Source organism: Manis javanica, chromosome 18 (genome assembly GCF_040802235.1).
Source record: "Manis javanica isolate MJ-LG chromosome 18, MJ_LKY, whole genome shotgun sequence".
In the NCBI taxonomy this organism is placed as follows: Eukaryota; Metazoa; Chordata; class Mammalia; order Pholidota; family Manidae; genus Manis; species Manis javanica.
In genome coordinates this window covers 11844541-11867716 of record NC_133173.1, presented here as the reverse complement: position 1 = coordinate 11867716, position 23176 = coordinate 11844541, and the positions used below count along the sequence as shown (strand labels likewise).

The window sequence follows — 23176 nt, the reverse complement described above, 5'->3', positions numbered from 1 at the left end:
CTAATGTGAAAGAATCATGTGGCTTAGGGTCACTATGTGCATGAAGGGGGCTAGGACTGCCTAGAAATTCCCACCTTCCCAACACCTTAATTTTTCTGAAAGTCTGTGCCCCAAGTTAGACCTGTTCAAAGCTGCTTTCCTTTCCATTCTCTATCCATTTTCTTCCCCTTTAAATATCAGCCCAATTCCCATCTCACATTTCAAAATCTAAACTCACTTAACATAAACGAATTAAAATCTACATTATACCACCTTTTACAGCCCAACCACAGAAAAATCAGAGTGGCATTGGGCATATGTCTGGACAAAATAGATTTCCAAATTGGTGTAAAGTGAACTTAGTATTAATAGCTCTGTAATTTCCAGAAGAGTTCAGAATCAGAGTGATGTAATTAGGTTTTATTTGAAGCTTTTCTTTAGATTTAAATGGAAAGAGAGAAGGGAAAATCAATATATTACCCTGCTATGAAGTAAAAGTAAGTGACTCACCCGTCTGTCTTAATTTATTCCATGAAATGAGAAGAATAATATTCACCTCTCTGGATATTTTATATCATGAATAGATATTGTACTAATTTTTAAAAGCTAAATTCAATATTTCCACAAAACAGAAAGATAGTTTTTCACTCCTGCCTTACAGTATCATTGAATGTGGAAATGAGACATAAAATTTGTAATCTTTTATATCAATCAATATACACTCAATATTTCCTTCATTTTCTGCCACAGTGTGGATCTTATGAGAAAAAATAATACCTTATCAGAAATAACACCACCAACAAGAAAGAAAAATAACAGACCAAGTATTCTTCCCCTCTTCATGTTGGGGAGGGGAGGAGGCACAGTTTGTTAAAGGAAGAGGGCACAAAACTTTGTCGGGGGCAAATTGACCTGAGCATCTGCCAATGGTGTACACTAAGGCACGTCTTTAGTATCTCTGAGACTCAGTTTCATCATGTGTAACATCACAGTAACAATGCACACTTAATGTATTAGTCAGCGACGTGTGATAGTGTCCTGTAACAAACATTCCCTAAATCTCAGGTAACTTATTTCGCACTTTCAAGTCCATATGTTGTTCACCTGATTCTGTCTGGCCTTGGCTAGGCTCAGCAGGCCAGCAGACCTTGGGCAAGGTGGAAGCTTGCTTTCCATGTGTTCCTTCTGGGATCTAGGGCACACTCGTCTCATGGAAGACGTCAGAAAATCAAGTATGATAAAGAGAAACACATGAAGCCCTTACAGCCTTAGTTCCTAAAGGGAACATTGACACGTCTATCTGCAATTCCTTGACAAAGCAAGTGTGTTGGCTAAGCCCAACATCAATGAGATGGGGTAGTATATTCCACTCATTGTGACCACGACAAGGGTGCGACAGAACAAAGATATGAACAAAATGGTTCACTCTATCCACTCCTCATGGCTATCATGAGAATGTTTAAATAAGTTATGTTATTTAAAGCACCAAGCACACCATAGGCACACAAAATGTGGTAGCTGTTATTGGCCATCTAATTATGTGTTTAAGGGATCTTTAAATTATCAACACATCTTCCCAAACCTGAATTGGTTCAGCCCTTCCAGTCTGGAATTTTAATCGCTTGATACTCAGCCATAAAATGAATGACGTTTGAGGTCAAACATATCAATACTCTGGATTTGGCTGAGATACAAACTAAGGAATGTGCCTGGAATTGACATATCTTGGTTATAAGTGGAATCAACTTGTCTCCACTTTCCTACATGTATCTGGACAGATGCAGACAGGTAGCTGCCCTCTTCATTGTCAGCAGATGACACTGTTACAAGTTGTGTTACTGAATAAAGGAATCAGTGCAAATTATTATGACTTCTAAAGTGTCCGACAGAGCTACTATGAGGTGAGATTTCACAAAATTCAGAAACTGATTTTTTTGAGTTGGTGTTTTTCAGTTTGTTTTTTAAACCTCAATGCTGTTTCCTGTTTGTGAACAAAGGATCACTTGAGGAAATACATCTTTACAGTTAAAAGTAAAAAAATCTTCATAGAATATTCTAGGAAGACAGAAGCAGCCCTGAGATCCTGTCTGATTTTTGCTTGTTTTCTCCGACAAGCACAACTCTAAATCTTTCTGCGCCTCCCTCTCCTTGACTGTAAATTAAGAAGATTGACTTAGAAAACCTTCACAGTCTTCCTAAAATCAAAAATTCTGTGATCCTATCCTAATTCGCGCTCAGATTGGAAAGAGTCTCAATAGAGATTTGGCCCAGATACAGAGGTGATGTGAATGGTCGAGCAAAATCTTGGCAAAGCATTCAATCCAGACGGTTTTGCTGAAGCCAGAAATCAGTGTTGCTGTTGACTTTTTCCATCTTTTTTCCAACATCAACATTCAACCTGCAACACACACCCCAAATCTGTCCGTGGCTCTCCGAACCCGTGGCAGCCGTCTCGGTCCAAGCTTACCCTCTCTCACCTGAACACGGCAGGGCCTCCTCATTGGTCTCCTGAGGCCACTGTTTCCCCCCAATCAGTCTGTTCTCCCCCCAGCGGCCAGAATGCTGTTTGTAACATCAAAATCAGATCTCTTGTACTTTGGGGACCCAACGTCTGCCTCTTGTCCCTGGAATAGAATCCCAAGCCCTTCCAAGGACGTGAAGGCCCTGGAGCCTCTGGCCCTGCCTGCCCCCCATCTTCCCAGTCTTCGCCTCCCTCATTCAGTCTGCTCTAGCCACACCGATGTTCTTTTGATCCCTGATCACACTGAACTCTCTTCACGGGTTCTCTGCTCCACCATTCTCTCTCCCTGGACATCCTGCTATGGGTCAGACCCAACGTCACGCCCTCAGGGAACTTTCCTGACCATCCTATTGAAAGTATGCCCCTCCTTACCTGGAGTCTTCATCATATTACATTTTTCAGATCCCTTTGAGTAGTTGGGACTATGTTCTTTCTGGAATAATAAAGTAAATATTATAATACTATATGTCTCTATTTGATGAGGGGAGTGCAGTCTCCAGAGGGTTCTGAGACTGACAGAGAGGTGGGGTTCACTGAGGCCGACACACAAGCCATTCAAGGTAAGGATGGCTTTCTTGACCCAAGGAAGGGAAAGATGGAGGGGCCCAAAGGACCTAGGCAGTGAGTGTCAAGAGGAATCCTGAGCCATGCCTGGGCATGAACCCACCTTTGCCTTTACCTCTGAACTTTAAGCAAAGGAGCTTATTTTCCTTGCCTGACATGAAGTTGGAGGAGGTCCCAGAGCACAGCTGCCCCAGGTGAACCTGCAGGAGATTCTCTCCGCCTTCTCCACGAAGGTACAAAATCATCATCACAGCCTCAATCAGCAGGTCTCCAAGGACAAATGCCCAAGGATGGATGAAGGAAGGGGCAGAGACTCCCTTAGTGCACAATCTCTCTCCCTCTCTCTCTCTCTCTCCCTTTCTCTCTCTTCTCCTCTCTCTTTCAGGCAGTATGGTGGATATTTTTCTTTCTCCACCCTCCACCTCCACACCTCCCCCACCTTCTCTCTGCCCTGGAGGCCAGCCTTCCTGGACATAGGTGGCCTCCCTTGGCCTCTAATTTCCAGTTGCATTTGGCTTCCTCCCCCCTGAGTCACTCCAGTGGGCTGCCTACCTGGCTGAGGGCCACAGCTCCTGTCAGGCAGCCCTGTCGCGCAGAAAGAGCTAATCTCTCTTGAGTTCTGATAGCCATTCCCCACGTGCCCTTTTGGGTTGAGAGTGGTAATGAGTACCCCCAATTCTTGCCTCACGGTAGATCTCCTTAACCACCATCCCTTGTAAGCTTCCCTAACCCTGCTCAGACCTTTGTAAACAGTCACTTGATTAAATTCGCCTTAATTAACCTGACTGAGTGAGCCATCTGTTCCCTGCCAGGACCCCACTGATGCAGGAAGAAAAATCTTTCTCGGAAGCCATCCCACACTCCCATCCCTGCCCCCTTGCCAGAGAGATACAGTTTTCGCTTTAGATCTCACTCCCAGGATTGGCTCATGCAGTGGAGCCTGGAAAAGCAAGTGTCTGACACTTCCAAATAACCACCAGTGGTGCTTCTTGGTAGGTAACCAACTTGGAGGGCACACCAGCCCCTTACCAAGAGAAGAAACAGTGTCTATGAGCAGAGAAAGAGAGAAAGATCAGCAGGTGGCCTTACCCCTGCCCTCCGGCAGCCAGCAGGCAGGGTTTGCCAGCACTCACTGTGGCTATGGGGGTGATGAGCAGTAAGAAACTGCTGGAGAGTGGGGCCAACGAGGACAGGGAGACTGCCAGCACCTGCTACCTGCCTGTGGAAGCTCCCTCAGGGCGCCAACAACAGGGCGAGGAGCCTAGAGCTGGGAAATAAGGGAAACTTTCAGATCCTCAGGAGCAGGACATGATTTCGAAAATAAGACCCCAAAGGGAAGTGTTATTCTTATAACTGTTGTTTTGCCCCAGGTCCTTCCTTTTGGGTTCCCATAGATTAAAGTGTAAAAATCTTTGGCCACTGATAGAAAGTATGTCATTTGCATTTATACACACAACTCCAGTGAACTCTTAACCAGCTCAAACTAAGAGAAACATCTCAGATTGAAGCGGGACCTGGTAGGGATATCTGGATGACCATCTATTTTGACAGGGTGTGGTGTTGAATGCCTCTGTGCTTTGCACCATGCACAGTGTCATCTGTCCTTTGTGAATGGCCAGGATAAAAAGCCACCCTGTGCTCAGCCTGAGTGAGTAGTTGTTATTGCTGTTTGCTTTTCTTTTGTGTGTTTAATTGTTTTGTTTGTTCTTTAGGGAAAGAGTCCTGACTCACAGTCACAGGGAAATGAAGGGAAAACTCTTAATATAAAATAAGAATGCGTTCAGCCACCTTGGCTGGTTGAATGTAAACTTGATTTCCATGGTTTCTCCTTTGTTCACAAGCCTCTTATGAGAGCAATCAAGGCTGCTAAATCTGGTATTATATGTATTTCTCTTGTTCATTGAGTGTGTCTCCTAGTAGAATGCAAGGGCAGGGATTTTTGACTATCATGTTCCCTATTGTATCTCCAATCCTAGAATGGTAGCTGACACAGTCAATGTTAAATTAAAATTTGTCACATGTAGGATTGTATTGGAGGATGGATGAATGCTGAAGGTCCCCTTTGATATCACCTGCTGTCTGGAGTTCAAACAACAGCCAGCTCATCACCTCTCTCCCCTTTGCCAGACATCATGCTTAGACTGTCCAGTGAGTGAGTAAGCGACCTGGGGCTTTTTGGGCTACCACCTAGAAATTCATACAATCGGGGGGCCCCCCGACAACCTGGGTGGAGCGATCTGGCCAGCAGCTTCTCTGTTTTGACAACTCTCAGATGAGTGATGGCTGAGCAGGTAAATATACAGCCGTGTCCAGAGAGGGTGGTCTCAGAACATCATTCACAACCTGTCTGTCCTCCTTCAAAGCACCCTTTTTGTCTATTAACCTCAAAGCCTCTTTTCTAGCCAGTGCCTCAGACTGTGAGATCCGTCCATTTCTACTGTAGTGTTCACTTTGGTGAAACCCCAAAACAAGCCATTGGACAAATGGATCCCAATCTCTCCCTGCCAGAAGTAAATTTCTAGTCTCTTTTTATTAGACTGAAGGTTCTCAGATTGTTTTGGCCTCAGAACCCCTTTGCACTCAAAAAAATATTGAGAATCCAAGGAACTTTTGTCTACGTAGGTCACATATGTTAATATTCCCAGCATTAGAAATTAATATTGAGATGTGCACGGAATATTAATTTTTAGTTAGTTTTAGATGGAGAAAGGTAAGCCATTAATAACACATTTTCATGAAAAATAATAATGCCAGCCAAAAAAAAATTCTAAAGAATTGGCTTGTTTTACCTGTTTACTGTTTTTTTTTGTTTGGCTTCTTCAAAGACAGCCAGATTCTCATATCTGCTTTTGCATTTTGTCAAATGGGATATCACACAGTTTTCAGCCTCTGGAAACTTCTATTATACTCTCATGACAGAATGAAAATGAAAAAGGCAAAAAAAAAAATCTTAGTCTTATTACGACAGTCATTTTGACTGAGTCCCATCTTATTCCCTTGGGTATATCATCCTTCTCCCCAGTGAGACCCTGGCCCAAAGGTGTAGTTGCTCCTCTCTGGCTGAAGACTAAAGAAATTCATTTCCTAAGAAGATCATTCTCCTCCTTTTTCCCTAAAAGAAATAGGTTATTTCCTCCTTGCTAGTTACAGTCATTTTGTCAAAATCAAAGTGGTCTACATCACAGGTTTGAAAAGTTTCCTAGGCTCAAAGCACAAAATTTCTGTAAATGTATATACTCTAATAGAATATGCCAATAACCACTTATATACCATTATTTAAAACCAATGGTTTTCAAACTTCCTTTGGCAGTTGAACACTTTATTCAAATGAAATCTTATACAGAAGCTCATAGCCAATATGAGCACAGATGCTCTGGTTGAAACAGGCTCCGTAGACCTGCTCAGCCTGCTTTTGTGTCTGTTCCAGCTTTACCCTCCCCAGAACCCCCTCAGGGAATTCCAGGGATCCCCTGGGACAAGCAGAGGACAGTCAGTTTCAAAGTCAATGAGTCAAGCCATTTGGACATCCATCCCGGGTCAATTTTACTTACTATCAGGCCCCTCAAATCCAATCCCAACGTCTGCTATTCTATACCACGAATCCAAATCCATCTCTATGACAGCTCAGGACAGAAAAGTGGTATCAAGAAATAAAATTAAAACACGGATACCATTTTATGTCATCATAATGGTAAAAATTATATTTAAAACACATTAAATACTGGGGGTACACTGCTAGTAGAAGGACAAATTGGTACAATTTTGGAGAGAAATTTGAGACCCTGCTCTAGTGCTGCTAAAAATGCACATACCTCCCAGCTCACAAGTCTGTTCCTGCTTATTCTCTGTGGAGGAATTCTAACATGTGAACGTGAGAAGACATATATACTAAGATATTTGTTACAGGTTGTAATGTCAAAAAAAGTGGGAAAGATTAATGTACATTGATAGGGTAAAGGAAAAATAAACTATGCCCTATTATATGTTGAAATGTTATGTAACAGTTTGAATGAACTGTATATATCTGTATCTATATGTACCTATTAACTCAAATGAATAAAGCAAGCCACCAAATAATGCTTCTAGTATCATTTTTGTAAAATATTAAATGCGAATGAATACTACATATTATTTAGTGGGTATTTATTCATATAGAAAAGTATACAAAACACCTAGAAGCATATGACTGTGATCATTTCTTGAGAGGAAAATGGGGGTTGGGGACTGGGTGGAGTAGGAAAGACGACTAGGACTCCATCTGTAATGCTCTGTGTGTGTGTGTGTGTGTATAAATGCAAAAAAAAATGATACAGTGTTAACGTCTGGATCATGACAACAGACATACGCTGATTCTTTTTCCGCATTTTTAAAACTTTTGGAAATTTTGAAAAATACAAGTAGCCAAAAATAAGAATAGTTAACCCTTTTTTAAATGCTTAGTCTATGTGAAGCAGATTGTATTATTTAATCGTCAAAAGAACCTAATTAGATGATTCCTATTACTGTCTGGGGCGGCGGGGACTTCAAGCTTGGAGAAGTTAAATGCAGCTGGTAGGAAGCATCGCTCGGCTGTCCAGCCTAAGAACGCATGTTCTTGGCCCCTATGCCACACGGGATTCTCCTTTCACCCAGCCTCACCCAGATCCAGGAGCTAACCCAGATTCTTTTTATCCTCTACAGCCTGGTCTTCACATCTCTAAAAAAAATTATATGCAATGAGATAGTTGGATTTCTGTAGTTTTTATGCTTACCCACTTACCAAACACAGAATCACAAAGCAAGCTCCGCACGGTGGAGAGGAAGCTCCTTCGTTTTCAGCACTTTCCTGCTTTACCCTAACATGGAATTTCACAAGCTTCAAGGTGAGAGACTAAGAAGGTGTCCCCAACCTCCAAACTGCCAGAGTACAACTTACGATTTAGGAAAGGAAGCAACTGCCTTGAGGGCCTCTGAGTCAGTCGTGATCTCCAAATTATCTCGCCCTTCTAAAAGAAAATTCACCTTCAAAAATTCATTTTTTCATTAGAATAAAACAAAATTATGATGAATATTCTTATGACTAAATATTTGTGAAACTCATAATTATTTACAATAATGGCTCTACCCATTTCCCCCCACCAAAAAAAAAAAGGGAAAAACCTGTCTGGCCAAAAGTTCATGACAGCTTTAAACAAGCAAATGTGTGTAAAGTGCCCAGTGCAGGCCTGGGACATGGCAAGCTCTTAACTAAACATTATTTGTTATGTAATCATACAGCCCTGAGCAGGATCATCTGCAGGTATTTTTAACAATGTGGGATACGGAAAAGGAATTACACTGACATATGTCCACTGTGTACTATGAAGTATAGATAATCACTACAAAATAATATGTGCCCTGTGGTCCCATTTGGTTTTTAACATGTTAAACTGGTATGTTTGTGTACTATAGCATTACAATGTTTATTTGATTAATTGTCACAACTCCTAAGGCAGGTGTACTTGAAGCCTTCTTTGCAGCTTTCAGGCACAGACCAAGCCACTGCGGAGGCCTAGATGGTACTGGGGAAGAGAGTTGGTTAAACTGGACAACCACGCCTATGCGTTTGCCCAGGAGCAGATCAAAAGCCATCATGTTGATCTTCAGAAGAAGACGTTTTCATTTTCCTCGGCAATATCTGTCAAAATAGGAGAGACAAAGCACAAGTAAGGTCTTCGTGGAAAGTCAGGAAGTGGAACAGAATCAGTCTCTCCTCCGTGCCCACCTGCCATGGATCCTGGAAATTTGTGACAAAGCAGACAAGGCTTGGTCTGCACTCAGCAGCTGACTAGCCAAGGATCCAGAGCAAGATTCAGAAGCTCCTTGAGTCAGTTTCCTCACTTACCAAATGGGAATCACAAGATTTTCAAACTCCCTAGGGCTTTGTGAGCACCAAATGAAATAATACACCTAGTGCATTACATAAGCATATAATATATCTAGTATATATTGTAAGATATATGTACATGATACTTAGCACAATGCCTGATGCAGATGGAATACTCAATAAATGTCAGCGACTGGTATAATTATTTGGCAGCGCCAAGGAAAAAAGATGAGTTATTTTCGTATTTATGAATACTAAATACTTGAAATAATGTCATACTATGTATTTCTGCAGCACTTCCACAGTTTCCCATTTATTCTAGAAAATTCAAGCACTTGGCAAATTTCCTACTTTCGAAATTTACTTTCATTCAACTTTTCTTTTATTCTGAAGGTTACAGAAAGCTTGAAGTTCAGAAGTTCACCAAGTTTTTTTTTTATCTTTAGTGAGTCTGATAGCTTTTCTATAATAGAAACCTTCTGTGAAAGAATAAACAGAAAGACTGTAATACTGCTACTCTAAATGGACTATATATACTGAATATAAACTCCATGTTATTTAAGAAAGGTCTGTATTACAGAAAACATTAAAATAATTATCCTGAATGGTTTTTGAAAAAAGGCGTCTGTGGACTCATCATTCCCATTTTTGTTTTTTAACTTAGAAATCCACTAATCTACAGATAGGACATCAAAGTATTTTATGTGTGCGCATGTTGGCACTTATACACAGATGCACTGGTTACTTATTAGAGGGAATGATGCTGGAATAAATTCAAATGAGAGATTAGTTTGCATTTTTATCCAAAAGAAAATTTGATGCTCAGGGAAACTCTATACCCTAAAAATGAATAAATATACCCAACAAATACCTATGTAGATGCAGTAACAGGACATTCCTGGAAGTTTTGATTTCAAATATCCTGCTCTGAGCTACCCAGAGGCACATTACTATTGTAAGAACATACATCTCGATTTTAGATGTGGAACACGTGACTCTTGGGTACCTAATAAATTTGTCTCTGAGAGAGCTCTTGGTATAAAATTCAAGTTGGCCACTCAAACTCTGTACAAGCTTCCCACTTGACCCAGTTAGTACATTTTCTCTTCACCCAGTTCTATTCTAGGTCTTTCTACACAGAAAGCAAGGAGATATGACATTCCCTGACATGCTCATCTCACTCATAGCTACATCTTGCAAGTTACCTCAGCAATTATTAGGTGACCAAAGACTTCTGTGCATAAATATGTTATATTTCTATAAAGAATTGCTTTGTTTACAGTTTTTTAAGTGTCCCAGCTGAGCTTTCACTTGTGGCCAAGATGGAGTAAAGGACAGCAGACCTACCTGTCTGTCTTAAACAAGGAGAAAACCAAACCAAATGCATGAAACAATTGTTTTTCTGATATTCAGCAACAAGCAACAGAGAGCTCTCATGCCTGAGAGAAGGGAAATAAACAGGGTGGGGCCTATCACTGCTCCACGTTTATTGCCTCATGGCTGCAATACAGGGAACGGGGAACCCAAACACAATTCAATTGTCTGACCAAATTGAGGAAAGGGATTAGGATACAGAAAGATTTTAAGTAAGTAAAGCCAGCTATAATCAGAGAGGGGGACAGAATATTAGACAGAACAAAATTACTCTACAGAGGGTTCTGGAAATCTGCAGTCTCCGTAAGGTTTTAGTTGAACACCATTTGGCATATAAGTGAAAGGCAATTATCTAAGAACAGGGGAAAAACCACTAGAAATATACAGTCTGAAAAATCCCCAAGGTTCACACAGGGCTGGAGATAATTTTTGTTCTGCCAGTCATAGTGAAAGACCTCATAATACATAGAGAATTGAGTAGCGTCCTTAGAAATGTATCATTTATTAGTGGAGAAAATTAGCCTTACACTAAAAGCTGCCCTCGACCACTCAAAAATCTGAAGTGCAAGCCTTGAATGGATCCATCTTATCTCAAGTAAATTAACTGTGTGCCACAAAAAAATCTGATGCTATTTAAAAGAGCACATCAAAATCCACCACCTAACAATGTAAGATTCACAATGTCTGATATCCAGTAAAAAATCACTAGGCTGCAAAGAAACATAAAAATATGATCCATAAAGCTCAGTCAATAAAAGCAGACCCAGATTTGACAGAAATGATGAAACAAGGATTAACAGACAAGTCAGAACAGTTCTTACAAATGTGCTGTGGAAGTTCAAGAAAGTAGAGGGAAACATGAGCCTCATGAGGAGAGAAAGGCAAGACATAAACAAGGTCTAAATGAACTTCTAGAGATGAAAAATAACATACCTGAAATGAAAAATACATCGGCTGGTGTTATTAGCAGATTAGAAACTATAGAAGAAAAGATCAGTGAACTTGAAGCACAAAGCAACTTTTTTTAATGTACAGAGCATTATACATAAGAAGCCATCCAGCGTGACTATAAAAGGAGTCCCTGAAAGAGGGAAGAAAGGAAATATATTTTGAAAAATAGTGATCAAAATGTTTAAAATCTAAGGAAAACTACAAACCAACAGTTACAAGAAACTTAACACATTCAAGCAGAAAGAACATAAAGAAAAACGTATCAAAGCATACCATGATCAAATTTCTGAAAACTAGTGATAAAGAGGAAAGTCATAAAACCATCAAAGTGATAATATCATCTAGAGGAACAAAGATAATAATGACAACAGGCTTCTAATCAGAACTTATACAGAGCTTCAGCTTTTAAGCAATGGAAGAGAAAAAAAATCTGCTAATCCAGAATTCTATGCCAAGTGAAAAAACTCTTTGAAAATTAAGGTAAATAAAGACTTTTTCAGACAAGTAAAATCTGAGAGAATTCATCACCAGCAGCCATGCACTATTATTAAAGTAAACTCTTCAGAGAGAAGAAAAATGTTAACAGGTGGAAATTTGGATGTACACTAAAGAATGAAAAGTGAAAAAACTGGTACATATGTGGGTAAATATAAAACACATTTTGAGCATGTCTTAATCTCTTTGAAGGATACTGACTATTTAAAAATAAATTTTTTAAAAAAACATTGTATTTGGTGAATTAAGACATATTAAAAAACAAAATGTAAGACAATTGCACAAGGAAGAGAAGTTTGTAAATGGAAGCATATTGTCATAGAATTCTCACAGTACATGAAGTGGTACAATATTATTTTAAGACAGTCTGCGTTAAGACAACACTGTATACTGCAAACTCTATAGCAACCACTTACAAGCAAAACAAAAGCTGATAAATCAATAATGAAGATAAAAAGAACAATAACAAGATGCCACAAAAGAAGGTTAAAAAAGGGAAAATGTAAAAGAAATAGCACAATCATGGATGAAACCCATAAGATTTGATAATTACATTAATTTTAATGGCTTACACACATCAAGTAAGAGGCAGATTTTGTTAAATTTGATTGCAGTCAAGGACCCAACCATATACTAACTGCAAGAAAGATACTTTGAATATAAAGATAAGGATAGATGATTAAATGTGAAATGAGAGGAAAAGACATATACACAAATACTAACCAAAAGAAAGCAGAGTGGATATAGTATAACAACACAAAATTGAATTTATAAAAATAAATACTACCAGGATGAAGAAGAAAGCAGAGTGGATATAGTATAATAATACAAAATAGGATTCATAAAAATAAATACTACCAGGATGAAGAGGATATTTCAGAATGATAAGTCATCAAGGGGACATAAAATCCTGTATGTGTATACACCTATCAACAGGGCTTAAAATTACATGAGGCAAAAATGATAAAACTAAAAGGAGAAATGGGAAAATCTACAATTAGGTTTGAAATGTCAATATTCTTCTCTCAGTAATTGATAAAACAATAAAATAAAAAGTAAAGATTTAGAAGACTTGGACAACACTGTCAATCAACCTGACCAAAATGACATTTATTATTTATCTCCAGCAACATCAGAATAAACATTCTTTTCAATGTCTATTTTTACCAAAACAGACAGTATTCTGGATGATACAACAAGACTCAATAATTTTAAAAGAATTGAAACAACACAAAGTATATTCTCTGCCCACAATAGAATTAAACTAGAAAATAATAACAGAAAGATAACTGCAAATTTTGAAAATATTTGGAATTCTAGCCCTCCATATATAAGTATTTCAAGTGTTAAAGAATAAATTATGAGAGAAATTGGAAAAAATCAATTTAATAAAAATGAAAGCAAAACATATTAAAATCTGCATGATGTCAGTAGAGTAGTGATTAGAGGGATGTTTATTAAAATTAAAGGCTTTATTAGAAAAGAAAAAGAAATCAAATAATTTGTCTAAGTTTTAACCCCAAGAAGCTAGGTAAAGGAAGATCAAATTAAACCCATATAAATCAAGAAGTGAAATGATAAAGAATAGATACCTGGAAAATTATTAGTTGTTTAGAAAATCAGTTTGCTTGAAAAGAGCAGCTCTATCTAAACTAAATAGGAAATGAGGGAGAAAATATACAACATTTATCAGGAATGAGAGAGTAGACTTCATTCACTGCAGATCCTACAGATATTAAAAGGATAGGAAAAATATATTATGAACAACTTTATGCCATGATATTCAACAACTTAAATAATACAGACAAATTCCTTCAAAGACTCACACTATGAAAACTCACTCATTCAAGAAGAGTTAGATAATATCAATAGCCTTATGTGTGTTATAAAAATTGAGCTTATGATTATAGACCTTCCACAAATTAAAAACCAGAGCCAGATAGATTCCTGGTGAATTCTACCAAAACATCTAAGGAATAAATAATAGCATTTTATACAGATACTTCTAGAAAATAAAGGAGAAAATCTTCCCAAGTGATTTTATGAGGTCATTATGACCCTGGATTTGGTCATTACTATGAAATCCACACAAAAAGTTGTAAGACAAAATATGTACAGATCAATATTCTTCATGAACATAAACACAGACTTATCAAAAAAATGTTAGGAAATCAAATCCAGAAATATACAAAAATCATATTACATCACAACTAAGTGAGACTGATCCCAGGAATGCAAAGTTGGCTAACATTCCAAAATTAAGCAATGCAATTCACCATATAAACAGACTAACAGAGAAAAATCATGATTATTTCAAGAGCTGCAAAAAAAGATTTTTGACAAGATCCAACATCTATTCATCTACTTAACACTCAGTCATTCCTCAACCTGGCAAAGAGAATTTTAAAAACAAAAGCAAAGACAGAACCTACAACTAACATCGTACTTTATGGTAAAGACTGAAAGCCTCCCCTTTCACCAAAGGAATGAAACTGGATGTCCATTCCTCTACTCGTAATCCGAAATTCTGCTAGAGGTCGTAGCTAGTGCAGTAAGGCAAGAAAAAGAAATAAAAGGCACTCCTTTTGAAGAAGAGGAAGCAAAATATTCTTTATTCACAAACATGATTACCTATTTGGAAGATGCTGAGAAATCTGTATTTTGCAAAAGCTACTAGAACTACTAGTGAGTTTAATAAGTTTAAAGGTTACAAAGTCAATATTTTAAAAAATCAAATGTATTTCCACATACCAGTAATAAGCAATTGTAAATGGAAATATAAAAGATATAACTTTTGCAACATTATAAAAACATAAAACACTCTGAGACAAACAACAAAATAGTGCTAAGAGAAATTATAGAACACCCAAATAAATGAAGTTGTACACTATATTCATATACTCAATAATGTTAAGATACCGATTCTCCTTTAATTGACATATAAGCTCAGCATAATTTTAATCAAAATATGAGAAGGCATTTTTGTAGAAATGGACAAGTCATTCAAAAATTTTATGTTGATCCACAGGACCAAACGTACCAAAACAATTTTGATGAGAAAGAAAAAAATTTGGAAAACTTACACTATTTGTTTTTAAGACTTACTATATATCTACAATAGTCATAACAGCATGAAATCAACACGAGGTCATACAAATGGGGCAATGGAATAGTACTGAGTCCAGAAATAGACTTAGACATATATAATGACCAGATGTCAAGTTAATTCAATGGGAGAAGGATAATCTTCTCAACAAATGTCATTAGAACAATTAGAATAGCCAGCCACATGTTAAAAATGAACTTCAATGCTTGTTTCATACAATCAACAAAATTAACCAAAGCAGATAACAGTGGACCTAAATGTCATAGATAAAACTATTAAACTTCTAAACGAAAACAGAAGAAAAAATTTTGATATTCGGTTAGACTAAATTTTGGGTGTAGGACATGGAGATATTAACAATTACACAAGGAGGTACTAACAAAAAAAACAATATATGAATTTCATCACAGTTTTTTAACTGCTGCTCTTTCAAAGACTCTCATAAAATAAGGCAAACCTCAGACTATGAGAAAATGTGTCCAAAGTATCTATCTGACAAAGAACTTTTATCCAAAATATATAAGAATTATTATAACTCAACAATAAGAAACAAACAACCCAACTTTTAAAATGCACAGAAAAAAAACTGATGAAGATGTGCAGATCATAAATAAGCACATGCAAAAATGTTCAACGTCATTGCCCATAAGATAAATGCAAAGCAAAAGCACAATGAGTTACCACTGCACATTGATTAAAATGGTTAAAATTTAAAAAGACTGACAATACCAAGTATTACATCTGGAAGTATCAGAAATTGCTCCAGCACTTTGGAAAAGAGTTTGGCAGTTTTTCTTATAAAGTTATATACACATCTATCCTAGGACCCAGAAATGACACTCTTTGGTATTTACCAAAGAGAATGAAAACATACTTCCTCACAAAGTCTGGTATTCAGTGTTCATAGCAGTTGGCATGTATTGTAACCAAAACCTGAAACATTCCAAGTATTCGTCAATTGGTGAATGGATAAGTAAACTGTGATACATTGGTACAATGGACTATTACTTAGCAATAAGAAAGAAAAAATTACTTATACACAGAACATCATGGATTAATCTCAAAAGCATTATACTGAGTGGAAAAAACAAACACAGTGGACTATATAAGGTATGGTGCCATTTCTAGGAAATTCTAGAAAAGGTAAACCATAGAGACCAGGAATAAATCTCAGATTATCACATGCTAGAAGGGGAGGAGATTAATGACACTGAGGCAAGGAGGAGGTCTTTCTGGTGTAATGGAAATGCCCTATATCATGATTGAAGTGGTGGTCACATGACTGATGAATTTGTCGAAACTCATCAAATTGTCTCTTAAAATTGGTGGTTTTTATTATGTGTAAATTATATGTAAATTATATTTTAGTAAAGTTGATTAAAAAGTCTTCATACACACACACATACCTCATACCCATATATATATATATATATATACTTTTGAATTAAACTGTTGCATCCTTGCACAAAAGCAGCAATTATCCAAAAGAAAATAGCCATAAAAATGACAAGTTCTTGATAAAATGTGTATATACTTGTTTTCTTCCTTTGCACCCAGAAGAATATGATGCCTATGTATTTTCTACACATCAATAGTAAATAAAATATATACTACGTCCCTGACAATAACACAGTTTCCCTGACAATCCACCCCCAAACACTTACTAACTCTAACCATCGATGTAAACCATAGTGGAAAAAAATTTTCAGTTTTTAGAAGACAAGATGAGACTATGGCTGATGAAAAGTTAATGCTCAAATTCATATTCAAATTATCAGACTGTTTCACTTAATAATGTTTCAGAAGAGTATCCATCTGTTTGGATAACTGTTTCCTAGAGAAAATGTCAAAGCCATGGTGTCTCCATCACCATCCTTTGAGAAGCATTTACTATTTTTCTTACAACATACAGGGCAGGATTCAAGGTTAAGGGTAAAATACCAAAGATCTGCTCCACGAGCAATTTTAATGGCAAAGGAACCTTGACTTTTGCTTATTATATGACTTAACGACAACTGACCTTCAACATATGAAGATTTCATTTTCACAAATAAATGGTTGGACTGATGCCTTTTATTAGAATCACAAACAGTGATCAGCATGCACGCTTTCAAGGCCGCAATCTTTTAATTCAAACTGCAGATAATAGAGCAGAAGTCGGGGGAGGCACTAAAAGCTGAAGTAATCTTTGTTTCTTAAGAACACATAACTGTTTACTTAGGGATCACATTCTGCCACTTTCCAACATTATCAACAGTTATCATATTGATCCTGTTAACGGGACGGATTTATTGTTTGTGTATAATAATTTGGGCCCAAGCTGTACTGATGTGTTTTATGGCATGTAGTCAACGCCGATATATTGCGGGTCTATAACCGCTTCATAAACTGCAGATGCTGTCATTGAAATGAATGAGCCCAAGTATCTACTGAGCTGTTTTTAATTATATGTTTATCTTTCCTCATTCCTTTGACTCACATTTTATTTATACCACATGTGGTTACATGTGGTATAGAAACAATTTTAGGGGGTTTTGGAAAACCCTAAGCAATCATCTTATTTTACTCAGCAAAGCCACATTACTTACATTGACAGCAATTATGTCTCTATATATCATTGCATTCATATAATTTCTGGTGCCTTCCAACCACACGATTTCCATTTGAATTCTCCTAAAGATAGACGACTTTAAAATGAAGCTTACTCATTGATCTTGAGATTTTTAATGATTTTATTCATTGTGTTCATCATTATAATCATGACATAATATCGAAACCTAATTATTTAATTCTAATATGTCATCCTACACTAAAAAAAAATCACAAGTGTTTACTGAAAATTTTAAATCCTCAAGAAATGGTCAATTTAAATAATTATCATGCTGAACAGAGTGTATCTATACATATTATCTATACATACATACATACACTATACAATATTATCTATATTATATATATAACCTTTGCTTTGACAGAGCAGGGCCTTTACAGATAACACACTTAAATTACCCTGCTGCCCAGAGCTTAGCTTTTGCGTGAGCCAGACGTGATCACTTTCCACCCATGGGGCCCCCAGTTCATACTTCCAGACTCACACCACGCTGGCTGCAGTACTGCAGGACCAGCTTCTGGCCTTAGCTTGTTAGGCTTGCTCTTCAGCTGCCCACGGAATGACAGCCTCTCTCCCAACGTCCTCCTGGTGACTGCGGCTCTGACTCCAGCCTGGCTCTTCCTGACCTCTGCCCTGAAGGCCGAGACTAACTATGGGCTGCCGCTCATTCCCTCTCACTTGCCACTGCAGCAGTGCTGGGCTTTTCCTTCCGCTGTCATCTCAGCCTCCTCAATACGGAAACCTCCCTACCCACGCTTGAATCTGCAATGCCCTGTAGACATTTTGCATTACGCCTATGTCCCTATACTTGGCTTTTGAAATACAGAGCTGCCTTGTATTCTCATTTGTCTCTGGGCAGTTAATTTCTGCGTATCAATAAGTACTGTTTTATCTAAGGATTTTCTGTGCTTGTTCTGCTACCTCGCTAGTATCATGAACAAGGTGTCGCAAGGATGACTTCAGTAAGTGGAGAGGGAAAGCTCTCTAGCTCTGCGGTTCCGCATTATCTGACTGGTCAGAATGACTGATTTAAGAGGAGTTTGGGACTGTGAGTTTTATCATTATGATTCAGCTCTTGAAAAAAAAAATCTAACAGGTTATCTAGAGATAGCAGAGATTAGAGAAGAATATTGAGACGTTCAGAATAATTACCATTACAAATCCACTTACATACTTGCCACTTTGGACAGGTGAAGGGTCAAGGGTTAAGCAGACGATTGTATCCCGTGCGTCCAGACGGCTGGATACAGCCAGGCTCACATGCACAGTTTTGTTACCTCGAATTGACCGTCACTTAATGCTCATCACAGCACTGGCGGAGGCGCTGACTGCTTCAGCTAACCTCCTATAAACCAGATACACATACGCAGCCAAGCACACGGGGAAGGAGCCTCCTCCTGAGATACATTTCATCACAAAATGGAAGCCACACATGCCTTCTGATAAACACTCTCTGGAGAAGGAATCTCAAAGAGCCAATGGTTTGTTTCAAAGCCAGGAAAGCAGCCCGTTGATAGCATTAGATTTGCTCCGTTTTGTTTCTTAAAAATCCAGTGCGTGCTTGAAATTGAATGTATAATGCTAGGGGGTGGGTTTTAAAACTGAGAAGTATGCATAGTGCCTTTCATTGTCTGAAGCATTTGTGAGAGTTTCTTTTAATCTTAGGAAAGATTGAAACATTTCAGCTTTGAAGTCCATGTACATCTGTCCATTCATGGAACAACTATGTATCGCCACGTTTTCTATGCCAGACAGTGTTCTAGATCCTGGGGGTACTGTAGGGGGTACCTTCCTGGAGCTAACATTCTGCTGGGAAATACATGATAAATTAATATATGACGGAAGGTGGGACGAAGGGCAGTATTCTAGCCAGTCAGAAATCGAACAGAGACCTTACATGCCCGAGAAGAGCGACTTCAGGAGAGGCGTCTTCCAGCAAAAAACAACTGAAGATCCGAAGTCCCTGGGGGCAGAGAAAACCGGCTTTGGTCTATTCACGGAGCAGCAAAAGACCAGTGTGTCTGGAGCTAAGGAAGCAAGGGAGACAGGTTAATACTCTCCCGCGTGGTATTTCATATCATGTTAATTTTTGCCCCCATAGCTTGCGGAGGAAATACTGTTTTAAATCAAGACTTTTTCCCCCGACCCCCAACCTGACTCAGAAGTCACCTTTGTTTGAATTAATTATTTAATCACTTTCATCACCCGCAACTTCAAGCGCGGCCTGGTGTTTAATTCAAGGCAGTTGGCTTTCTCTTTGAAGGCAGAATAGAGAGGTGGTGTCTTGATCTTAGCGCTGCTTCACAGAAGAGCAGGGAGCGGGTGGCCCTGGTGCTTTTCTTTCATTCAAGAGAGCCGTTTCGATTCTGGCCGTGACAAGCTCCAAACGTACCTAAGTGACAATGTTCACTTCACAGAACAGGGAGCAGGAGCTAATGTAATATATAAATGAGCCCCATGCACAAACCTCACCTGCCCAACTCCTGTCATGTGACCAGTGATTCTGAAGACAAGAGAATGGACGGGGGTTGGGGGTGTTAAGCTGGGTTAGAAAGAGGGCAAAACCCCATCAGCCAAGCCTCCTCAGGCCAGTATATGATCTTCCAGCTGCAATGCTGCAACGCTGTCGGCTTTATCTGATTTTTCTTTTTTTTTAGACAACTGTGATCTTCTCCCTTCAAACCCTTGTCACCACCGTTCACAGGAATGTAAGTGATATGATTAGGGAACATGGCATCTTGTGTAATCGGTCATAATCACTGTCTGAGGTTTTCAGGAACACAACACACACTTCTAGGGCTGCCTGAGAGCAGATGCCCAGGATGACAGGGCCTCACTCACGTCTCTGTCTCATGCTTCTACATTTCCTCTTGGCTGATGCATCCAACTTCTCACCCTCTAAACAGGCCCAGGCTTCTGGAAAAGGCCCCTCAAAGCACTGCCCTCTGAAGAAATCCATGTGTTTAGGTAGCCTTTCTCTTTTTTATTTTAGATAAAAAGTTTGCAAAATGGAATTGCCCAGATCACTGAAGAATTTACCTTTAAGTATTCATATAATACATCTTTCAATGCAAATTCTTTGAGCTCTTTTAAAACAGGTTTTAGTTCTATTACTTAAAAATTGTACAGCAGACATCTCTTTTTTTAAAATAAATATATTTTTAACTGTACTTTGAATTCAAAGGAGCATCATTTTTTGTTGTATGAAGTGATATAATGAAGTCCTCGGGATATTTCAAGGTTTAGGGCTGTTCACCCCTTATATGATGGCTTGTGCAGGAAAAAAAACAGGTATGGAACCTTAGCTCTTGCACTCATTAGCTCTGTGATCTTGGGCAGGTTGCTTAACCTCTCTGAATTTGCTTCCTCATTTCCAAGAAGGGATATAGCAAATTAGGTTTCTCAGAATTGTCATGAGCATTTGCTCTCGTCAAGATTCTTAGTTGCAAAGAAGACAAAAGGACACTGGCCAATTTAAGTGGAAAAATCAACATTGGAAAAAATATCATGTAACTCTTGGAACTGAAGGAAAATATAGGAAAACTAGGCAAAGAAAATGGATAGAAACCAAGAAACTAGGCAGCAGAGGAAACAGGAAAAACCATGCTGTAGGCTGTCAAACTCAAAGACCTCGCTGGACACAACACCATCAGATTCATGTTGCCACAGGTAGGGCACAGGTGTGATGGCAACACAAAATCTCTAGGTGTTTCTCCACTATCTCGTCATGCCCTACACATTCAAAGGCTGCCTGGCTGACAGAGAATGGGGAAAGGAGACCAGCTACATTTGGTGTTGTTAGTAGGAAGCAGGTTCCTACATCCTCAAAACTCACACCATGGAAATGCCCCAAAAGAAGAATGGGTTCAGATGCTGGGGAGACAATAGATCTAGAGAACTAAGGAAGGGATGTGTGCTCAGCAGCTCACAGCACTTGGTGCGTAATAGGGACTCCATAAACATCACTTTTCTACTTCCAAGCCTTTTTCTCGGCTTGCCAACTATCATCGTGTCCATCTCCATCTGCCCTCCACCACTGAAATTACTACTTTTCGTTTACTGAACTGGTAAACCAAATCACTTAACTGGTCAGAATGGCATGTAAACTAAAACACATCTAGGTTCTGAATGAGAGCCTGGAAAGTTTTGAATAAAGTGAATGAATCAGGTAGAGAAATAAACACATGTAGGATTATTTATATGCACTATTATGTCAACACTGAATTTAGATTCTCGCTTTCAGAGAGCTGAAGCATGCTGTTTAAGATCTGGACAGATGAGGTGTCACGATAACCAGTTTTTGTTCTCTTTTGTTCCCTTGCAGACAACGATCGGAGAGTTAGAGCTGGCAGGACTTCCGAGTGTTCCACCTACATTCCAAATCTCTAACTGGTGAGTTCATCCCCTGGAGAACCAGAGAACAATGGTGAGTATTACACAAGATAATATACTTGCAAACCCCCAGCCCAGGGGCCTGGCACTTAATGGGTAATTTTCATCAGATGCTTCTTACTCTTTAGAGCATACTGAGATCTTGGTCTTTCCTACACCTGTGGGGGTTTAAAAATCCCCTTGCCCAGACAGCACCCCAGACCAATGATACTGGAATCATCTGGAGATGAAACCCAGACATCAGGATTTTCAACACGGCTCAGGCTACTGTTACATGCAACCAGGCTGCAGAACACAGCTCCGTACTCTCTCATCTCTTCTCATGGTTGCACGGAACTCCGGTGTACCTACAGCCCCAGCCTTCCCAATGTTAAGTGTTTGTAGCTTCCTGTCACAATCAATATGCCTGCATTACCTGAAATTCAGTAGCTTCACATCCAAGTTTGCTTCCCCCCCCCAGTCCTACAAGAGATAACATGGGTCCATTTCCAAATCTCCTCTCTCCATCCTTGCCCCCACCACTCTCCTGCCCAATGGGGCTCAGAATCATAGGTACACATTTTCTCCCCATCACCTAAGGAGTCATTAAGTTCTCTCTTTGCTGTGTCCCTCAGTGTAAACATTGCTGTTCAATACCATATCTCACCTCGAGAACACCACACCTGGAGTTCCCCTATAGCTTTGTTGGCCCCAGCTTGAATCCATGCCCCTTGCCTCCAGATTAATCTTCTTCAAACTTCAGTTACTTTTTGACACCTCCTCCTGTTAATTCCTCATGATCCCTCCTTTCCCATTGGATAAATATCAGATTCCTAGTCCTGGTAAACAAGGTCTTCATCATTTACAAATGCTCTATCTTTTTCAGCCTACAAATTAACCAATCAATTAATCCATTAGTAATTTTTATTAATTTGTATATTCCAACCAATATCTAAAATTGAAATTAATCCTGCAGTGAGTAAACTGACCTGGGTGTGTGAGCTGTTCACCTTGCTTCGTGGAATCGGTTCCCCTAGAACACTAAGATTGTTCTAGAAATAATTTCTTACACCCCACAATGGAATCCCAGGGTGAACTGAATGTATAGAACTCAGGTTCGCTACTGAATCAGATCTGTTTTGTAAAAAAAAAAAAAAAGTCATTCTTCATACAATTTGCAAATTAATCATGAACTTGTTCTAAGCAGTTACTATATGCCAAGCACATTCACTTGTTTCAGCCACTCTCATGCCATTATGGTCCCCATTTTATAAATGAGTAACTGAGAACTCCAGTGTTTAGGAAATTAGTTAAAGCCATCGCTAGAACTCGGTTATCTTTGACTTCAGACCCCCAATC

At 38.8% G+C, this 23176-nt stretch overlaps 1 long non-coding RNA gene across 1 annotated transcript; it reads right to left on the bottom strand.

Moving 5' to 3' along the window:
- Window positions 1–21713: 21713 nt before the first annotated feature.
- Window positions 21714–22884, bottom strand: LOC140847291 (uncharacterized). Its single transcript, XR_012127178.1, has 3 exons — window positions 22807–22884; window positions 22485–22704; window positions 21714–21851 (listed from the first exon to the last, which is right to left on the bottom strand). It is a non-coding gene; the product is annotated as an uncharacterized lncRNA (long non-coding RNA).
- Window positions 22885–23176: the final 292 nt, after the last annotated feature.